This window comes from Perognathus longimembris, chromosome 1, assembly GCF_023159225.1.
Source record: "Perognathus longimembris pacificus isolate PPM17 chromosome 1, ASM2315922v1, whole genome shotgun sequence".
Lineage (NCBI taxonomy): Eukaryota > Metazoa > Chordata > Mammalia > Rodentia > Heteromyidae > Perognathus > Perognathus longimembris.
In genome coordinates, this window is record NC_063161.1 from 124,000,451 (window position 1) to 124,022,254 (window position 21,804).

The following is a 21,804-nucleotide window of genomic DNA, read 5'->3' on the forward strand; positions in this document are numbered from 1 at the left end:
AAATTTAAAATTCTGGTCTGAAAATATTTGTAATAACCACTCCAACTCAGTCTGCAGGGAGCACTAAGACATCCTGAGAAGAAGAGAAGTATGTGATAAAAACTTGTTACAAGTGTCACTACCTAATAAAGAAGCTGAATGACACAATAGAAACCCATGATGTGCAAGTTAGAAAAAGGAGTGAAGAAAAAAAAACCGGGGGGGGGGAGGGGAATGAAGACTTGAAGTAGGAATGAGACAGTGCAGCAATCTATCCAAATAGATTTCTCTCTTTCTCTCTGGGAGACGGACTAAGAGGCCTGTTTAGGAATTGTCTCTAAAGTTTTGTCATTTAAAAGAGGAGTACTAACTCAGCAGAATAAGGGAAAGACCATTAAAACGAGTTTGTGTAGAAAGCAAAAACAGTTAAAGCCTATAGGAGCATTATGAGGATATATAGCAAACCTCTTAGTCCTTAATTTGCATATAATCATTATCCCAGAGCAACCCAGCATTTCTACTTTCCTATGAAAATGTTCTAGTAATGGTCACTAATGGCCTGTTATCATCAAGTTTAATGGATTTTTTCAGTCTTTTATGCAGTTTATTCAACAGATGTTTATGCAATGCTTGCTAAATTCCAGGAAGTATTCTAGGCACCTGTTACATAAACAGTATTTCAGTAGAGAGGTTAGGGAGACAGATAATTGAAATTGTTTTGCATTACTTATTTTCAGTTAGTGGACTTGAGATTCCTAAGTTTCTATAATAAGTATGGATGAGGCTTTTATTTATTTAGTTTTATAGGAGACCTAAAGTTAATTACTTCTAGCACAAACCACATTCACCCCTCTTTATAGAATTCCCAAGTGATATAAATGAGACATGAATAACTATAAATGGAGAATAAGAAACAACTAACCCCTTTCTTTTCTTTTCTTTTTTAACATTTTCCAGGGAATATTTAATAATAAACAAGTTAGGTAACATATGTTTATCTAATAGTAATTTTATACCACTGCGAATCAAAACAAAATATCCTGCTCCTTGGACCTGCTTTATGTGTATGTATTCAGTACAATTTTTAAAATACTGTAACTACAATTTCACAATGTCATAATTTGAATGGGTGTCAAGTATCCATTTTTCAGATTCCTTTGAAAATTATATGAAGCTTGGAAAAATGTTCCATATCTATCTTCATCAGCATCATCCTGTAGTCAAGATTCCGCTATCAGAGGCTTCGATTCAACCTTTTAGAGAGGACATTCCAGCTCGCATGATCTCCTCAACTAGTAGAATGTTGGTGGCAATCACAGTGCAGGAGTGAGGAAGCTGTTTCTTCACACAATAGTTAACCCATATGCCTGCCTCTGCTGCTACCAGTGGTTCACCTGTGTTCAAGTCCACACCTACGAGTTGACCTGAATCTGAATGTTCTGCTTGAATTTTAACTAATGTTTCCTAAAGGTCAAAACCAGAGTTCTGAGCAAGAACCTTGGGAATAATGAGCAATGCATCCGCAAATGCTTGGACTCCAAGCTGGACCCTGCCTTTTACGCTTAGCTTGTATTTCATCAGGGCCTCGGCCATTGCCACTTCCACTGTACCAGTACCCGGGACCACACAGCCATTATCAATAGCATTTTTGATGTCCCTCAAGCCATTTCTTATTGCATCTTTGATTTGAGTGACTGTGTGCTTATTTGGTCCTTTGACCAATAATGTGACAGAACGGGGATTGTTACATTTCTCAATAAAGGTGAACTTCTCTTCTCCCAATGTATACTCATAGACAAGTCCTGCATGTCCCAAACAGTCAAGATTTAGGTCATCAAAAGAACTTAGAGCTACCCCACCACAAGCAAGAGTTAGTCTCTCCATATTTCTTCTTTTAGCTCGGCGCAGAGCAACTATGCCTTCTTTTGCAAAAGCATCTAAGGAAGCATCTAAGCATCTAAGGCGCCATAGCTGCCACCGGGGAGGAACAGGCCGAGAGCAGCGCTCACGGGTCGCAGCCCAGCCACCCCTTTATTTTCATGTAGGTCCATGGCCAATAATTTATTATAAAAACTTCTAATGCTGTGACTCAAACTCAAAGCCCATGTCAGAGAGCTCTCTCTGCACCTAGAACCATAATTCTAAGACATTACTTATTTATAAGGGTGCACTTTTGTTCATTTATGAATGTCATGATTTACATTGTTTTTCCTACTATTAGCTTTCATACTGGTTACATATTATAACAATTATCAGCAATGATATGAAAGACAAGCATTCTATAAGAATCTTTGTATACATTCTTCACTTGTTCATTAGGACAAAATGCATGAGAATTAGAACTAATGGGTCATAACATAAACACATTTCTAACACATAGACAGTCAAGATACGTTCATAAAGTTTGTAAAGATATATAATTCCAGAGGAGAATATGGAAGTTGTGTGCATCCTCTCTATTTTCATAAACTCCAAGACACTAGTTTATGTTATTTTTCTTTGTAGTTTGATTGCTAATTTTTCTGGTACCAGGATTTGTGCTCAGAGCCTCACACTAGCTAAGGTCATAGCTTGCTTTGTGCTGCTCTGCCACTTGCTTCTGTTCTGTTGCTATTGCTATGCCAGCTACTTCCCCAGCTTCCTGGACCTTTCAAGCTGGCCACTGGTGCCTGACTACTACTCTGCATTCCTGTGTTTGTGAGTGGATTAAAATTAGTCTTAAGTCTACAGGAGAGAAGCAAATAAATATTCCAAGACTAGATATACACCTATTTATCTTTTATTTAGAAGAAATTTAAAATTCCCAGCTAAAATATTTTTGTAGGCAACTAGTCTTCTCTACTATTATAGGGACTGTGCTGGTAAGAAATAATTGAAAACAGGTAACATTTTCATTTAAATAAACTTAATATGTCACAGAACAGTAGAGCTAGAAACCCAAATAGTCTCATTCTTATAGGATTTCTCATCCCAGCTTCCTTCTGGCTATTAGTTTTCTCCAATTCTTGAGACTGGAGTTAAGATAAACTGAATTTTCTGATTGCAAATTTAAAAGTTACCATCATGTTTTGAATTTTTAAATGTTCTAATAAATTATGAATAATTGTCCGTGGATTGTATTTGGTTAAAGGAATTGGATACTGCAGTAGGTAGTTTTCACTACAAAACTGATCTAGGGGTCTGGGGATATAGCCTAGTGGCAAGAGTGCCTGCCTCGGATACACGAGGCCCTAGGTTCGATTCCCCAGCACCACATATACAGAAAAAACGGCCAGAAGCGGCGCTATGGCTCACGTGGCAGAGTGCTAGCCTTGAGCGAGAAGAAGCCAGGGACAGTGCTCAGGCCCTGAATCCAAGGCCCAGGACTGGCCAAAAAAAAAAAAAAAAAAAACTGATCTAGGATGATTCTTCCCCCTCAAAAAAAAGATCTTATTTCCAATTGAAAAGAAAAATGGTCTCTATTCCTCCAAAACAAATCCCCAAAGAACCAACTTTCCTCTCAACAAATGGGCTAAAGACCTAAAAAGAGACGTCTCTGAAGAAATGAGAATGGCCAAGAGACACATGAAAAAGTGCTCTTCATCACTGGCCATAAAGGAAATGCAAATCAAAACAACATTGAGATTCCACCTCACCCCAGTAAGAATGTTCATTATCAGGAAAACTAACAATAACAAATGCTGGAGGGGATGTGGCCAAAAGAAAACCCCACTAAATTGTTGGTGTGAATGTAAACTTGTTCAACCACTCTGGAAAGTGATATGGAGGTTCCTCAGAAAGCTAAACATAGAGCAACCCCAGCAGCCCCAGCAACCACACCTAAGCCACCAGCACAACTATGTTCATTGCAGCACAATTTGTCATTGCTAAAATATGGAACCAATGCAGTTGCCCCTCAGTAGACAAGTGGATCAGGAAAATGTGGTAAATTTACACAATGGAATTCTATGCATCTATCAGAAAGAATGACATTGTCCCATTCATAAGGAACTGGAAGGACTTGGAAAAAGCCATACTAAGTGAAATGAGCTGGACCCAAATAAACACAAACGCTATGGTTTTCCTCATAGGGAATACTCAGTACATGTTTAGGTTAGTTATAGCAGAAGATCACAATAGCTATGCCTGTAGGAATACATAGATGATGCTAAGTGAAATGAACTCAACGTTATGGAAACATTGTTATATCATTGCTGTAATTATTTTCAACATGCCATGTGAAACAGAACCCGGTATTTTCTCCCTCCCTCCCCCCAGTATTCCCTTCCTATGGTTTTACCCCTGCTATCACTGTTTCTGGTCCTAGTACCCTGGATACTGTATATGCGTGTACTAGAACTAGGGAAGGGAAAGTGAATACCAAACTAGAGTGACAAAGGATAAAAAGATAAATCATTCCAAAACCAATACTTACAAAACCATTTGGAGTAAACAACTGTACAACTCATGGAGGGAGAAGGAAAGGGGAAAGGGGAGGGAGGAAATGAGGGAGGAGGTAACCATTTGGATAAAAAATGTACTGCCTTACATATGAAACTGTAACCCCTCTGTACTTAACTTTGACAATAAAAAAATTTTAAAAAAGAGAATTGATGCTTAGATAATGAATATGAGGTTTATCTTTCCTCACATTCTCCCTTCTTTCATCTCCTTATCTCCCCTCCAATCTCTTTTTCTTTCTCCATTTCCCTTTCTCTTTCTTCCTGTCTCTCTCTCTCTTCTCTCTCCTTATCTCACTCTTAATTAAAAAACAAACAAACCTGTAAGTACATTTATCCTGATTCAGAAAAAGTCTTCACTTTGTTTCTGTGGAATGACAGACCCTCAAGCAAAGAAACCCATCAGTATGCCCATCAAGTCTTCCCTAGGATGACTTGGCAATGATGCCATGGGCAGGAAAACTTGAATCACAGAAGTTCTACACATATGTACAGCTACACAATCTTACAGCACCTATCTTTCACCTCTAAATCCATAAATACTCTATGCAATTCATTTTATACTTGAAATTTATTTTCTTTGAGCTCTGAACTCACTGCCTCAAAAGTACTCAGCTCACTAATTCCACTAGCACCACACTACTATCTAAGCCATGCCTACATTCCTGCCTGCTGTGGGATTGTTTGTTGTTGTTGTTATCCTTGGGTTTGTATTTTGCTTTTGTTGTTTTATTTGAAAGGGGGTCTTGTGGATTTTGTGGCATTGGCTGACTTTGTACTGTAAATTTCAATCTTCTGGATCTTGACCTTCCGAGTAAGTAGGATTTCAGATGTCATCACCAGCATCTAGTTCTTTAGTAAGCCAAATTTAATGCCTAGTGGACTCTTGTGCACCTTTTTCTTCACATATGCATGGATATTTTCCTAACTGGTCAAAAGAATCAAAGTTGATGTTAAAATTTCATAGGGAAGTTTTCTTTAAGGGATATATGGCACAATGGTTCAGTAAAAGAGCCATAGATGGGCCAGGGGAATAAGATGATTCAGGATATAGTTCTAGCACTAAGATCTGTAAAGATATATACATATATTTGTATGCTCATTGATGACCTAATACACGGATATTTTGTTATAATGTAGGAATTGTAAACCAGGCATGGTGATAAATGCCTGTAATCATAATATTTAGGAAATTAAGGCAAAAGAATCATGAGTTTGATGTCAGCCTAGGTCAAATAGCAAATAGACTGAACTGTGTAATGAAAATTTGTCACCCAAAACTTAAAATAAAGTGGAGAAACTCCAAGTTTATATTTCCAGTATATAACTTTTGGTCTAGGGTTTACAAATTTGGTTCCACCCTATATATGATATCTTGACATTCCACTTTAAGGCCAGTGGAATAAAGTCAACAATGTGGTGGTAGCTTTGAGAGACTCTACTGAAATTTTTCTCTTCTTCATTTAAACATCTGTATAGAGAATGTTTTATCTCTCTTTAACTAAGAATAATCTAATATACTATAGAAAAGGCTTTTTACTGAAGTAATGATCAGCCCTCTCTCTAGAGATCAAATTAGAAATCAGAGAAAGGAACCAAAAACCAGCCCTGCTCTCTGTTCATATAAATACAAATAATTTCACTTATTTTTTTGCCATATGATACTTAGATAGAAAATCTCTTAGTCTGTTTCATGTGTCTATCTGAAAACAGAATAGATTGGATCCATTAAAAAGAAAAGGGGTTAATTTAGCTCACAGTTCTGGAAGTCAGGAAGTTTAAGATTGGGTGACTGTACAAAGGGGAGGATTTCTTGCTGCACTGTAAATTAACAGGTGGCATCATATGGCAAATGCACATATAAGAGCAGTGAATAGCACATATTGAAAAGAAAAGGCAAGAGAGCAAGCTAATGAAAGTAATTTTACAACAACTTGCAGGCATAGTAACCACTGTAGTCCCAAAAGACAGGTATTGATCCTTTCTAAGGTCACTACCCCCACAATAACCTAATAAACTTCCATTAGGCTCCACCCCTTTAAAGTTTCCATATCTCTCAATTCTGCTATATCAAGGACCAAAGTATCAGTACATAATCTTTCAGACGACAAACCATTTCAAGCCATAGCAAACAATAACTCATTTTACCTTATTTATTTACCCATAACCATTGAATATTTCAAATATAAATTATTTCACCACATTAAATAGTTTTCTTAAAGTAATTTACATGTTTTTTAACAAGATTCTTGGAGAAATTTCATTTGAAAACTTATTTCCATTCCATCAAGCATGAGGATACAAATCACAATAGAAGATGTATATACCATAGAGCTCATCATAAAATAAGATTCATAACTAGATAAATAGTTCTAAAAATGTGACTATTTACCATTTGGAGCTATGTAAATGACTTTACTGAGAATAAGTGAACTATTGGGGAAGAATTTTTATTGATCTACTGAATTGAAACACATACTTTCATACTAAATAACATTTTATTTATTGTAAATATCATTTATACAAGGAAGTCTTTGCCCAGTTCCTAATAATTAACAGTAAAGTACTGGTAAACATGGAAATTCACTGATTCTAAGAGTTCCTCTGTTAGCTTCATATGCAGTCATCATCTTTCCTGTTTGTAGTAATAATCCTCAAAGCAGAGTGAATCCAGAAGCTTTATAGATTCTGCTGGAATTTACTCAGAATCACTTTCATACTTGGAATAGATTTTATCTTAAAAACTCTTGATACTCTTCTGAATTTGTTACTCTTAAATGTTACTGTCTACAGATGATATTATTAATTTATGGATTAAGTATACTTGAGAACAAGTTATAATTAGTGTGATAGAGGCTAAGGATGTAAAGAAATGGAGAAATGAAAAGTGGATGCAAAGCAACATTTATACACAGATTATACACGTTAATGAAAAGTTTCCATAATGAACAGGGAGGATGAGAAAAAATTATCTATACATGGAAAATGAAAAATATTTTTGTCTGAGTTCACCCCTTTGGTACTACCTTAGTAGCCTTCATTTTCTCTTGTAGTGTTAGCCTAGTAGTGTTAGGAGGAAGCAAAAATCTGGATTTTCTTTTCTACATAAGGGTGACTTACATCTACAAACTTAGCTACTCAGGAGGCTGAGATATCTGGATCAAGGTTTGAAGTCACCCTACACAGAAAAATCCAAGAGAATCTTATTTCCAATTAACTGTACACATTCTCTCTCTCTCTCTCTCTCTCTCTCTCTCTCTCTCTCTCTCTCTCTCTCTCTCTCTCTCTCTTTCGTTGAAGTATCATTGTGACTCAAGTGCCAGAGAGCCAGTCTTGAGCAAAAAAGCAAAGGGTCAGTGCCTAGGACCTGAGTTTAAGACGTGCCAACACACAAACACAGAGACCGGGGAGAGGGAAGAAGAGAGGGAGGGAGGGAGGGAGAGAGAGAGAGAGAGAAAAACTCATTCTGAACAGTAGATGTGTCATAATCTGCTCCATGCTTACAGATAATGGTATCTAACTGACTATCACATCTCACTCTTTTGCTGTACTACAATTTTCCATTCTAAGTTTTTCTGTGCTAATTATTCTTTTGGTCATGATACAATAGCTTTCCTGCTATGGTACATTGAATATCTAGAAAATGTACACTAAGAATGTCATTGATATTTTCAAGAAAACTTTCTTCATGTTCTTTTATGCTTTCCTTTAAGATCCTGTTCTTTTACATCAGAAGGGAAATTGGGGGGGAAAAAGCATCAAATCTTGTTAAAAGTCTTAGAAACACAAATTCTGCTGCATTCCCAGAACAAAACACATGTATAAAAATTTTAATGTTTTCATGTTTCACCATGTGAAGCTTAGATTGATGGCATTGATTTGAAATGAAGGAAAATTAGTAACCATGTGTAGTATCCTTACTACATTGTGTGCTATCATTTCTAGAGTGAAAAACCATGTCATCAAATTGGAAAGGATATAAATTATACAATATGTATGCACACACATATATTCTTATGAGATATGTGTGTGCTAATATTTAAAATATCACTTCTTAAAAATGTTGTCCACAGGGGCTGGGGATATAGCCCAGTGGCAAGAGTGCCTGCCTCGGATACACGAGGCCCTAGGTTCGATTCCCCAGCACCACATATACAGAAAACGGCCAGAAGCGGCGCTGTGGCTCAAGTGGCAGAGTGCTAGCCTTGAGCGGGAAGAAGCCAGGGACAGTGCTCAGGCCCTGAGTCCAAGGCCCAGGACTGGCCAAAAAAAAAAAAAAAAAAAAAAAAAAATGTTGTCCACAACAATGTTCATCGCAGCGCAAATTGTCATAGCGAGAATCTGGAACCAACCCAGTTGCCCCTCAGTAGATGAATGGATCAGGAAAATGTGGTACATAGACACAATGGAATTTTATGCCTCTATCAGAAAGAATGACATTGCCCCATTTGTAAGGAAATGGAAGGACTTGGAAAAAGTTATACTAAGTGAAGTGAGCCAGACCCAAAGAAACATGGACTCTATGGTCTCCCTTATTGGGAATAATTAGCACAGGTTTAGGCAAGTCACAGCAGAGGATCACAAGAGCCCAATAGCTATACCCTTATGATCACATAAGATGATGCTAAGTGAAATGAACTCCATGTTATGAAAACGATTGTTATATCACAGTTGTAACTACTTTCAAAGTCCCATGTGTAGCTGTAGCTTCTACTATTGATGATGTTCTTGTATTACCTTCCTGTGGTTGTATCTACACTACCTCTGTAATCTTATCTGAGTATATTGGAAACCGTCTATACTGGTATTAGAACTAGGAAATTGAAAAGGAATACCAAAATCGAGAGACACAGGGTAACAAAAGACAAACAACTACGAAAGCAATACTTGCAAAACTGTTTGGTGTAAGTAAACTGAACACCTCATGGGGGAAAGGGAAAGGGGGAGGAGGGAGAGGGGAATGAGGTAGAGGTAACAAACAGTACAAGAAAGGTATCCAATGCCTAACATATGAAACTGTAACCTCTCTGTACATCAGTTTGATAATAAAAACTTGAAAAAAAAATGTTGTCCACAATCAAGTACCCGTGGCTTAACCCTCTGCTACTCAGGAGGCTAAGGCCTGGATAATTTCTGGTTGAAACAGAAGAGTCTCCAATTAATCAGCAAAAAGCTAGATGGGCAGCATCACTCAAGTAGTACAATGCTAGCCAAACAAGCTGATTGAGAATATGAGGCCCTTAGTTCAAGTCCCTTCAAGTTCATAATAATAATATAGTATAAACTGGTTATTGTGTTTTTAATTCTAATTTAAAAATAATATTTATTGTAAAATGCTAAAAACAGGGGTTACAGTTGTGTAAGTCAGACAGAGTATATTTCTAGTGTTAAGAAAATAAAATTGTAAACTGAAGATGGCAATTTTTGCTTTATTTTAAAGGTTATATTTCATATAATGATATTTTGAGAGATAAATTTTGGTCATTATATCTTATTTACTTTTATATTTAAGTAATAAGAAATTTCATCCCATTCCCTACTTCTACTTTTAAAAAAAGTCATAGTTCATAATGATTTTATTATTTTGGTGTAATAATCTTTACTTTGGGAGTGTTTTTATACATCTAGAAACTGTTTTTTCAAGGTACATCTTTAAACATTTCCTTAACAGGTTGTTAGTGGTAGATGCATATAATTTGAAGTTTTAATCTTGTGAGTACACAAGTGCTTTACTGGGAGGTACTTAGTAAACCCTCATTAAAATTTGAAATCAATATATAAAAGTATCAAAACAAATGTAATTTGTGAGTGGAGATGGAGCTCAGTGGTGATGTGCTTACTAAGCATGTTAAAGGCCCTGGAGTTGATTCCTAATATCTGTCAGTGCAAAAATTAGTTTGTACATATCTCTCACCCTATTAACACAAAAATCCAGAATTTAATGGACTAGATAATATCTGGATGAATTGTACTAATATTCTTTCTACATTAACACAAGTAGCCCTTTAGAAGCTAGGATTTCAATTCTCCTAGCTCCTTGGTATATTACTTTTTAACACTTGCTATTAATTTTAATGAAAATGATTGAAAGTAATATTCACTAAATGTTTTGGAAATTTTCCAGTTTATGTTACTACTTAATTGAAATGTGCCTGAGGCACTTAACATATATTAGCTATACACTGATTGCTGTTTGGTTTTGCATAGGAGTAAGAAAAATTGTAAATAACAGCAGTGCCTTTGGGCAAGGAGGCTGGAAATTACAATTCTAAGGTTAATGAAAATGACCTTTATATACAAGTGTTACTGTCAGAGGTATAAAGAATGAGTTATTTGCTATTTATGAAAAATAAACAAAAAATGGAGAGTACTCCCATATCTCATTCCTATTTTGCAATGTCTTGACCTTTTACTTTTTCTTTAGGATGTATTTGTTTTGCACAAATTCTGTTATAACATATAGCACTGCACTTTTATACTCAATTTACTAGTTTTAAATTTCTTTTAGATGTGTATGTAATACAGTCATCTATGAGGATTTATTTGCAAGTAGTCCTGCGAGTCCTGATAAATTCTGTATTATTCTTTATATATAGACAATTAAGAGAAACAGTGATATGTAAAAATGGGTGATTCTCTGTATTCTTAGGAATAAAGTCAATAAATAACCAATTTATTATTTTGTCTAATGTCTAAGGTGTTGGGCTGATAGACTGCTAATTTAAAAACTGATCTCTGACAATAATAATCACATTTTAAAAAGATAAATACAAGATACACATGGAATCAATAAGAATCAGCTAAAATTTTTGAAAAATACATAGCAAAAGACAAGTAGTTTCCATTAAAAGACAAAATTTCTTTCTTGCTTGCTATGACAAGTTGTCTTAAATCCTCTCCTCAAGTTTAATAAGTTAACAAACATAGTATTATAGAAATTAAAACATATGAATTCTATAAGACTTTCTCAATTACCAAAACAAGCTTCCCAACTAAAGATTAAAGTCACAAAGCTCTCATTATTGTAGACATGTGCTGTTTCCTAATTGTAATAGAGGAATTAGGAAGTTTTCTCTGGAAGACACCCGGCATACATTTAATTAGAGATGTTTGGGTTCATTTGAGAAATCAGAACTCTTGTTAGCAAATCTTTTGTGCAAAGAACAACTGTGGTTACAACAGAATATAAAATTGTGTACAAGTCACTTGAGAATGAATTTACAAAGATACATTAAATTTAAAAGGGACACATATGTTGTAGAGTCTCTTTTCTGATATAACCACAAATGACAAGGACAAAGGTATACAAAAAGTGGGAATATATTACACACACTAATTGCACCATTCACTTCCACTGAAGCCTAAGGTAGCAATGGCAAATTTTATGCACAGATATCCTTAATTCCCAGTCCAATTTCTCTCATTCAGAAGCATTTCATTGTCCTCTTCAACACTGCAGTGTTGACCACCTTTATACTTTTTCCCCGTCATGGTTCTAATTTATTCTGCTCTTCTGGCTTTTCTATCCGCTTGCTGTGCGCTCTGCTTCATTGCCTCCCTATACTTCTCAGCTCTTCATTGTAGTTCAACTCTAAGCCTCTGGAATCCTGCACTTCTTTCTTCCTTTTCTTTCCACAGCCCAGTATGTCCTTTCTGTAGCTTCAGTTATCAATCTCTCCTCAGTAGGCGCCAAATCCGCTTTTACAGCTCTGAGTCTATCCTCAAATGTTAAATGGGAATTTTACTTCACTCTCACCTTATCCCTTCACCACATTTTAAGTGAATACTTTCAAGGTCTTTCCCTTGACTCCTTCCTCCATACTCTCTCTTCTGGGGTTAAATGTGACATCCTTCTACCTTCTTGTGCCTTAAAGATAGATAAGTTGGATACCTCTTTTTAGTAGACTAATCATAAGTCTCAGTTATGATTGTAGTTTATTTCTGATTGTTTTGGGGTTTTTTTGTGTGTGTTTTGTTTAGTTTTTTTTGCTAGTCCTGGGCCTTGGACTAAGGGCCTGAGCACTGTCTCTGGCTTCTCTTTGCTCAAGGCTAGAACTCTGCCACTTGAGCCACAGTGCCACTTCAGGCCGTTTTCTATAATGTGGTGCTGAGGAATCGAACCCAGGGCTTCATGTATATGAGTCAAGCACTCTTGCCACTAGGCCATCTTCCCATATTTCTGACTGAAAAGTATTCTCATTCCTTAAACTTCTTCAGAACAATACTGCATTGTAGTTGTTTGTCTTCTATAAGATTTTCTTTTGCTTCTCTCATTTCTCTTCAAGGTATTTGTTCTCTGCTTTTCCAAGGTTAAGATCTTTGAATCAACTCAATTTCTTTTGCTTCCTCATTCTTAGATTGAGTCGCTTACTACTGAAGCTTTTCACTAGCAAGGCTTTTTGGTCCCGTCTTTCAATATTTTATGTTCCCCTTTTCATGCAAAAGGTTCCTCATCTTTCCACAAAACCTCAACCATCAAGGTCTTTCATTGCTATCCATTGCCATCTGTGCCCACATGGTATGTATTGTGATTCAGGATATAATAATGGCACATTTTTTTCATCTCAATTAGCTATAGCAAGACCAACAGTAAAAAGTAAATTATTTAATGGATAATGGAGTATTCCTTTTTAGTTTTTTTAGTATCTGTACCTATACAATTAGGATGAGTATCAATGGCACAGGAATGGACAATGAATAAGATCTATCTGCCTTGTCTGAAAACAGAATAATGAAATCAGCTGAAATTCTGTTAAGAAGCAGAGAAGCATGTAAGGGAGGATGATAGAAGGGGTGGATTTGATTAAGATAAATGGCATGCATGTATAAAAATGTCACAACACACCCTCTCTTGTAGTACTAATATATGTTATAACAAAGTCACAAAAAGAAAATGGCATGTATATAAATTCCCTAATAATATTCTTTTCGTTATACAAGTAACATGTACATTTTTTTAAAAAAAAACCTAGCAAAACTAGGCTGTTTTTCTTTCTGTTGTCTTAGGACTTGGTGAAAATATAAATAGAGGTAAAAATGATTGCATTAAATTATGAAATGATATTTGATAAGAAGGAAATGATTTACCTGTTCTTTGTTTTCCATGGGTAATAGCAGCAATATATTATGAAAAACAAAATAGCATATTATTAAGTATTTGACAAGCTTGAGTTCTAATAAGGCTTGAGTCTATTTTCTTTCATAAAAGGGAAAAAATATGAGCAATTGTAGCAAACACAAAATTTAGGAGAATGCAGACTCTTTGGTTTTCTGTACCATTCTTATTTGCTAGAAGTTAAGAAAAATAAAGATCCTAATCAATCATAATTCCATAATCCAATTCCTTTATCATCTGTGCCTCCCTTAATACATCCTTCAAACCAATGAGTTTGCAAAACTCAGAAATCTCAAGGATAAATAACGTAAGACCCCTAAGACCTTAGAGGACCTTTTGCTTCAATCTATCAACATAAATATAATGTTAATTATTTGACAATAGTCAGTGAAAATTCTATTTTTACTATGTCAGTGAATTTTAAATCTAGTTTGAAAGACAAAAAATAACCCATGACCTTTGTTTATACATGAACCACTGAACAACCTGTCTTGAAACACTGAACAACCTGTCTGCTGACTAAATCAAATCACTCCAAAAAATAAGGTCAAGTCTTGACAGGGTTGGAGTCACAAAGCCTTATGTTAAAAATTCATACACTCAAATCAAATATCTAATTTTTGACCCTGAGAAGTTAAATAAATAAGATCAGAAAAGATTAAAAGAAAGTAGAACTGTTAAACCATGCTGTCATGTTTAATATATTTTACACAGAAGCTGAATCACTAGGTTCTGAAATTTTATTTACTTATAATTTATTTTAAAAGAAGCTTAATTAATATTCATAGCTTTCTTATACTGTCCTTTGTTTCTAAATTTAATACAGCTCTAAAATGGGAACGCTTATGTTTGGGTAAGAGCTTAAATCTATGTTATTTTAAATTAATGCAAAATCAACTGGAAAACTACAGATAATTATCCAAATAAATCAACCAAAAGCAGAGTTCTGCAGCACTCATATTTAATGAATAAATGAAAAAGATATTTTAGGCCAAAAAACTTTACAGATGAAATTTATGTAATTTTTTTATTTGACAGGTTTAAATATGGGCCTGGTACTTAAACTTTAGGAGAACAAGGGTAGTCAGATTAAGAGTCCTTCAAAGAAGTCTACACTTTTAATTCCTAGAATCTGTGAATTAATTATGTTACATGGCCAGGAAGATTAGTGTTATAGTTGAAGTTGAGATTACTAATCAGATGCTCCCGAACTATGGAGATTAGGCCTGATGATAAATTGCATTATTCTCAAGCAATGTATTACCTGTTGTCCTTACACATGAAATAGGGAAATACGTGGATCCATGACAGAGTAACAACCTGAGAAAGACATATTTCTACAATAAATCTATTCTGTGTGTGTCTGTTGTATGTGTGTGTGTGTATGTGTGTGTGTGTGCCAGTCCTACTGGTTGAACTCAGGGACTGTATGCTGTCACTGAGCACTCAATATTCAATAGGAGTACTCTACCACTCGAAGAATTGTTCCACTTCGAGCTTTGGGATGGTTAATTGGAAATAGTCTCACAGGTTCTGCTGCCTGGGCTGGCTTTAAACCATGATCTTTAGATGTCAGCCTCCTGAGCAACTAGGATGATAGGTATAAACAATAAATCTACATTTTAATCAACACAATTTAAGAGTTTCCCATGATTTAGCTTAGCAGGAGAGTACTTCTCTATGGAGTGCACATTCCAACACTTTAAACAATATCTTCACAGGAGATGTGAGAAGATAAAATATCTCAGAACCACTCTCCTTTCCTATGAAGAAATTTCTCATTTCTCACCTATGTTTCTGCCATTTCTGTCAATGCACAGGAATGTTCATTCTTTACACATGTTTAGCATTCATTTCCTCAATTTTCACTAAAAAAAAAATCTGAAGGTACTATCACACCCCCATTTTGCACATGATAAAGCTTAGTTGAAGAGAAATTAAGTGACCTGCCCAAACTCACAAAACAAGTAAGCTGAAATTGACAACGTCTAGCCACCAAGATTTAATCACAATATCCAGATGCCCCATTGGCTTTTTAGGGATCAATTGTCTCATCCAAAGTAGACATCCTGTAAATTTATAACAGAAGTAAATAAGGTTGAAATGTTTTACATGCAAGTAAGAAAATAAAACAATGAAATCTGTTAAAATTACTTGAAGAATGAGGATGAAGGGATGAGGGAGAGGAAGAAGGAATGACTTAATATACACATATGGACAGAACACAATGAAATCTCTTTATACAACTAATAAATGTTAATCAAAATGTAAAATTGAAACATTCTCAACATTAATAAAAATATTTCTAAAGAGCTTGTTCTGAGTGACACTGAAATAGAAAATTCTAAAAATGTTATGCCACAAGTAACAAGAATCAAATATATAATAAGATCTCACCACATTGAATGACACAAAATATTGTGAAAACTAAATCCTTCTCCCTTAATTTGTTGTTAAGATATTTGTGAGGATCTTTTTTTTTTTTTTTTTTTTTTTTTGCCAGTCCTGGGGCTTGAACTCAGGGCCTGAACACTGTTCCTGGCTTCTTTTTGCTCAAGGCTAGCACTCCTTGAGTGACAGCACCACTTCTGGCCTTTTCTATATATATAGTGCTGAGGAATCGAACCCAGGGCTTCATGTATGTGAGGCAAGCACTCTTGACTAGGCCATATTCCCAGCCCATTTATGAGGATCAATAATATACATATCCACTAAAGTTCATATGCTGCTTACATAAATAATTTAGGTCATAACTCCATGCCTATAATCCACTTTGATTTTAGTTCCTTACTGTGCTTTTCACCCAGAGCAACCAGATGAATGGTTTAGAATGAGAAATGAAAAATGCATTGCAAGTGCTCAAAACCATGACTAGATATCATACTCAGAGTAAAATACACACTCCCCCCCCCCCAAACTGTGGGAGAATAACTTCTCTGACCAGTGGGAACTTAGCCTCTGCACAGTTACTCGGATGCCTTATTAGCAAACTAATAGGCCTATGGGGGAAAAAAATCTCCATTAAAGAAGTCTCCTGTGTTTCTTGGCCAAAGGAAGCCACTTTTCTTATGAGACTCTCCCCTCCCCTGTAGAGAGCCTCCCTGGGGAGACTTGCTTGCCCAGCTGCTTTAGCAAAAGCTTTTCACAGTAAATAGAGAAGTCTCTTCTAAGTAAATAGAGAAGCCATGGTCAAAGATAATTAGTATCCAGGAAATAGTAGCTAGGTGATAGAGTTCTGCTTTGATTGGTTTAATCTTTTTAGTATCAACAATCTTTGTAGTAGCTAAGTCCTTTGTAGTAGTCACCCTTTGTAGTAATGGAAACCTTTGTAATAGCCACCTCCCTCAGTAGCTCTGGCAACTTTTGTATTGATATGGATATCATTCTGTATTAATTTTTACTCTTGAAGTTGTGAATTGATTTCTAACCCTATATAAACTCTGGCCCTCCTGAAATAAAGTGTGCATTGGTCCACTTGCCTCTGCATCCCCCGTGTCCTGACTATGGTTGCAGTTACCCTGGTCCAACACCCACCCCCAGTTTAACAAGGCAGAACTAGCTTTCAACTGCCATTCCTACATCAGTTCTAACAACTGTTTTCTCTTACCTTCCCCTACTAACTTAAATGTTAAATTCACCATTTAGATTTCATGAATGCCATTCTGTGTATGTGTATACAATGTCTCATTTCAATAGATAGTTCATGTTGCCTTTTCTTTTTTTTTTTTTTTTGGCCAGTCCTGGGCCTTGGACTCCGGGCCTGAGCACTGTCCCTGGCTTCTTCCCGCTCAAGGCTAGCACTCCGCCACTTGAGCCACAGCGCCGCTTCTGGCCGTTTTCTGTATATGTGGTGCTGGGGACTCGAACCTAGGGCCTCGTGTATCCGAGGCAGGCACTCTTGCCACTAGGCTATATCCCCAGCCCTCATGTTGCCTTTTCAATGGTTAAAATATTAGTTTCTATTTGGACTATAAAATTTTCAACTTAATCTCAAGTTATGATTTTGATTAACTCAATTCCTATGTTCCATTTTTTGAATAATTACTTGTTTATTGTCAAATTGATATACAGAAGGGGTACAGTTTCATACCTAAGGCAGTGGGTACATTTCTTGTACAATTTGTTACCTCTCCCTCATTTCCCCCCTCCCGCCTCCCCCTTTCCCTCTCCCCCCATGAGTTGTTCAGTTAGTTTACACCAAATGGTTTTGTAAGTATTGCTTTTGGAGTTATTTGTCTTTTTATTCTTGTCTGGTGTTCCATTTTTGATCACTTTTAGTATTATGGAACATTCTCTTCCATGACTTTTGAAATACCTTGAGGAATATGATTTTAAAAAATCCCTTTCCATTTTCATATATATCATTGTTTCAGCTCAAAGACACAACTCTACAATTAAGACTACACGTCTTAACTCTGATAATGGCCTACAACACCCTTAGATTCTTCAATCTGATTTCTGTTAACTCATGGGAATTTCTTTACCATTTTTCCTTCACTACACATAAAAATTTAGGGGTAGTATGATTAAAAGTGAGCCTTCTAATAATGGGTAACGCTGAAGTTCATTTTTACTCTACAATGAGTTTCAGATCATGGTTATGCCTTCTTCTCTAATAAATGCATAGCTAAATGACTAATTGATTACAAAAGTTAATTTATCTGAACATTCTATCTATCAAGAGATGATATCTATCTTGTCTTGTTTTGTTACCATTTGATTTCATTTCAGCTGATGAGTTTATATTAATTGTAACAGTTGAAATAAATGTTTTGGAAATAAGTGGAACACATAACTTTTGAGATATAAATAAAATTTTGTGATTTTTTTTAACTGTTTATCAGGAGTTCTCCAAGAGAAGAACTTATAATCAAAGCAGATGAGTTCAATACATACCTAAGCTATGAGGGATACTATCTAAATATCAGTGAATTTAATCTGCCACTAATAAAATGTACTCTACTAAAGGAGAAAAATATCCCAGTTTCCCATAGTTACTACATAGTACTACTTAGTAGAAATACAGGTGAAGCTACATATGTGCTTTTAAATATTATTGTAGTAAGAGTAAGACAGTAAAAGGGAAACAAATGAAATTAATTTTATTGGTATATCTTTTCTAAAAATACATTAATAATTCTATTAATACTTTTATTCCAATGTACCAAAGTGTTTATGATGTCATTAATACAAAAACAATACGATATTTTAATTTTTCTTAGATATTTTAAATCCAATGTGTATTTTACCCATAGGGCTATTTTCCACTCAGACTACACTTCGACTGTGCAAGAGCCACATTTAACTAGATGCCTTCATCTTTCCAGTGTAGTGTAGACCTTATCTGGAATTGAATAACCAGTTGGAGACATGAATGAGTTAAAAAGATATCAGATGCTGGTTCTGTATTCCTGGTCACTTAGGAGGCTGAGATCTAAGGACTGAGATTTGAAGCCAACTCCGGTAAGGAAAGTCCTCGGAGAGACTCCTTCATCTTCAGTTAACCACCAGAAACTGGAAGTGGATCTGTGATTCAAGTGCAGTACAATAACTTTTGTCAGAAAAGCAAAAGGAGATCATCTAGGCCCTGTACTCAAAGTCCAGTACTAGGACACACACACACACACACACACACACACACACACAAATACACACACACAGAAGAGGATATCAGATGAAGTGAAAACCACACTGCCATTATTTAAAATACATAGAAACTTTAAATAATATAAACAGAGAGGAAATACATTCATTTCCTGTGAACACTACTTCAGTAATTCCCCATAATAAAGCATTTTAAATATTTCTATTCAAATCAACATGATTTTGTACTTTACCTCCTGCTGCAACAACTCTAAAATGCTGCATGTAAAAAGCAGCTAAAAATTACAAATTACCACCTAAGCTTCCCTGTCTTCATGATGATAATTAGTCCTATTTTTAAAGGACCACAAATTATTGCCAAACAATTAGATACATCTCTAGGAAAATCCATCTCCTTCCCTTCATGATACATTTTTGGAAGAAGGGAAAAGAAGTCTGTTTCCATTTAGAGATGACTTTGAGATTCTTCAGAATGTCTCTAAAATGAAACGGTTTATGAGAAACTGCAGATCAAGGTAACAAGAGGGGAAGAATTTGTGCGAAGATTTGTGATCCTTATACTATTAGAATACAAACTATGAGGAACATTTTGTTTTTCTTTTCCTGCTTAAGATAGCAGGAAGAACAAATCAATGCTCAAAGATTATGTCGACTAGGTGTCTGCTTCAACAACCATGCAAACCAACAGAGCAAATAATGTTCATCATAAAGGACTTCCAATAGCACAAAAGGGATAACAAAAATAGTTCATATTAGAACTGAATGATAATAATGGTAAAACTAGTAGGGATGTAACTGAATTGAATTTCCTTTGGAGAATGTTGAATACATCTGATGAAAGGATATATTCAAAAATTTTATAGCATGTAACATTCAGGGTATTATTTAATCCTCCTTGACAAAAGTTTTAGATCATTTGAATCATTTTAAGACAGAATCAGTGATTTCTTTAAATCAATAAGACTTAGTCTTTGTATCATTTAAAAGTCAATTTTAATAAAAGTAATCTTGAACGTTGCTGTCTTTAACTGTACAAATTTTCTCTTTCATTTTTGTAGAGTTTTAGGGTTCCAAAGCAATTTTTTCTCAAAAATTGTATAAGTTAACTTTGCTAGGCTGCAAAGACAGTAAGACTCATTGATTTTTTTTTTTTTTTTTTTTTTTTTTTTTTTGCCAGTCCTGGGCCTTGGACTCAGGGCCTGAGCACTGTCCCTGGCTTCTTCCCGCTCAAGACTAGCACTCTGCCACTTGAGCCACAGCGCCGCTTCTGGCCGTTTTCCATATATGTGGTGCTGGGGAATCGAACCTAGGGCCTCGTGTATCCGAGGCAGGCACTCTTGCCGCTAGGCTATATCCCCAGCCCTCATTGATTTTTTTTTTTTCTGACTTCATATTACAGAGTTAAGTCCTAAAATACTGGTGTAAGAGATCAGTCTTCAAGTTTACCTTCACCTCATCTCTTGCCTCTCCCAATGTTTTGGACCAGCATCTTGCAGACACTGAGACAGTTTGCATCGCATCCACTTCACTGTACTAATGTTTGCCTGGTACGAACAAAACAAGAGAGCAGATTGTTTTCATAATACTTCATTTTGGTATCTCATATTTCTCTATCCACTCTAAATCAGGGCCAAAGAGTCTCCACATTGTTTCTCTCCTTGATCTTAAACATTACAAGCTCAAAACCATGAAATTCTTAAATTGCCTCCTACATCATGTCTATTGAGTCTTCCCTATCCTGGAACAGGCAATTCAATATTTATAGGAAATGGAACAACATCTTCAGAACTGACTGATGAATAAATAGACTTAGTGGAAGTCACCTTTAGAAGTAAAGAGCCCTCTGGTGCATCTTCAAATTGTTTTAGGATTGTCTCTGGCATGCTTTGTCTTCGGTAGACAAAGTATAATTTCATCCTTTAGTATTATGTTTCTTGATGTCTAGATTCATTTGAGCCGTCAAGATCACTCAGCCAGCCTTTTACTTATTCCCCATTTGACTGCATTTTCAATCACTTTCATCAAGTCTGAAACTTTTCCCTACCATTAGAACACCAAATCAGCTAACTTAATTCAACATACATTTTCTTGGCTTTATTGAAAAGATATAACACAATCTATTTGTCTTCAATCTATTTTTTTCCTTTATAGCATCACCTGTTCCTTTTTACCTTTCTCTTAAGAATATTTTTTTTTCCATTTCCAAACTCTTCTAAAATCTGTCCTTCAATGTGGTAGTTAATTCTCACTTACTTTTAGATTATTTACGTCTCCCTCAACACAGGCAAATCTACTTCCTAAAAAAAAAAAAAAAACAGAAAGAAGTATACAATAGAAATAATAACACTAACAGAAAACCATCAAAATATTTATTGCTCATTTCCTGGTAGTGTCTTAATAATTTATAAAACCTAAAAAATTGGGCACTGGTGGCTCACACCTATAATCACAGCTAGTCAGGAGGCTAAGAGCTGAAGATCATGATTCAAAGCCAGCATGGGCAAGAAAGTGCATGAGACTTTTATCTACAATGAGCTTCTAAAAAAGCCAGAAGTGGAGCTGAGGCTCGAAGTGGTAGTGTGCTACTCTTAAGCACCAAAGCACAAGGACAATGCCCAGATCCAGAGTTCAAGCCCCAAGACCTGTATACATACACACATGCCCACA

The 21,804-nt window shown here is 35.7% G+C and overlaps 1 pseudogene; it reads right to left on the bottom strand.

The window, feature by feature from the left end:
• Positions 1 to 926: 926 nt before the first annotated feature.
• Positions 927 to 20,652, bottom strand: LOC125352751 (annotated as a pseudogene).
• Positions 20,653 to 21,804: the final 1,152 nt, after the last annotated feature.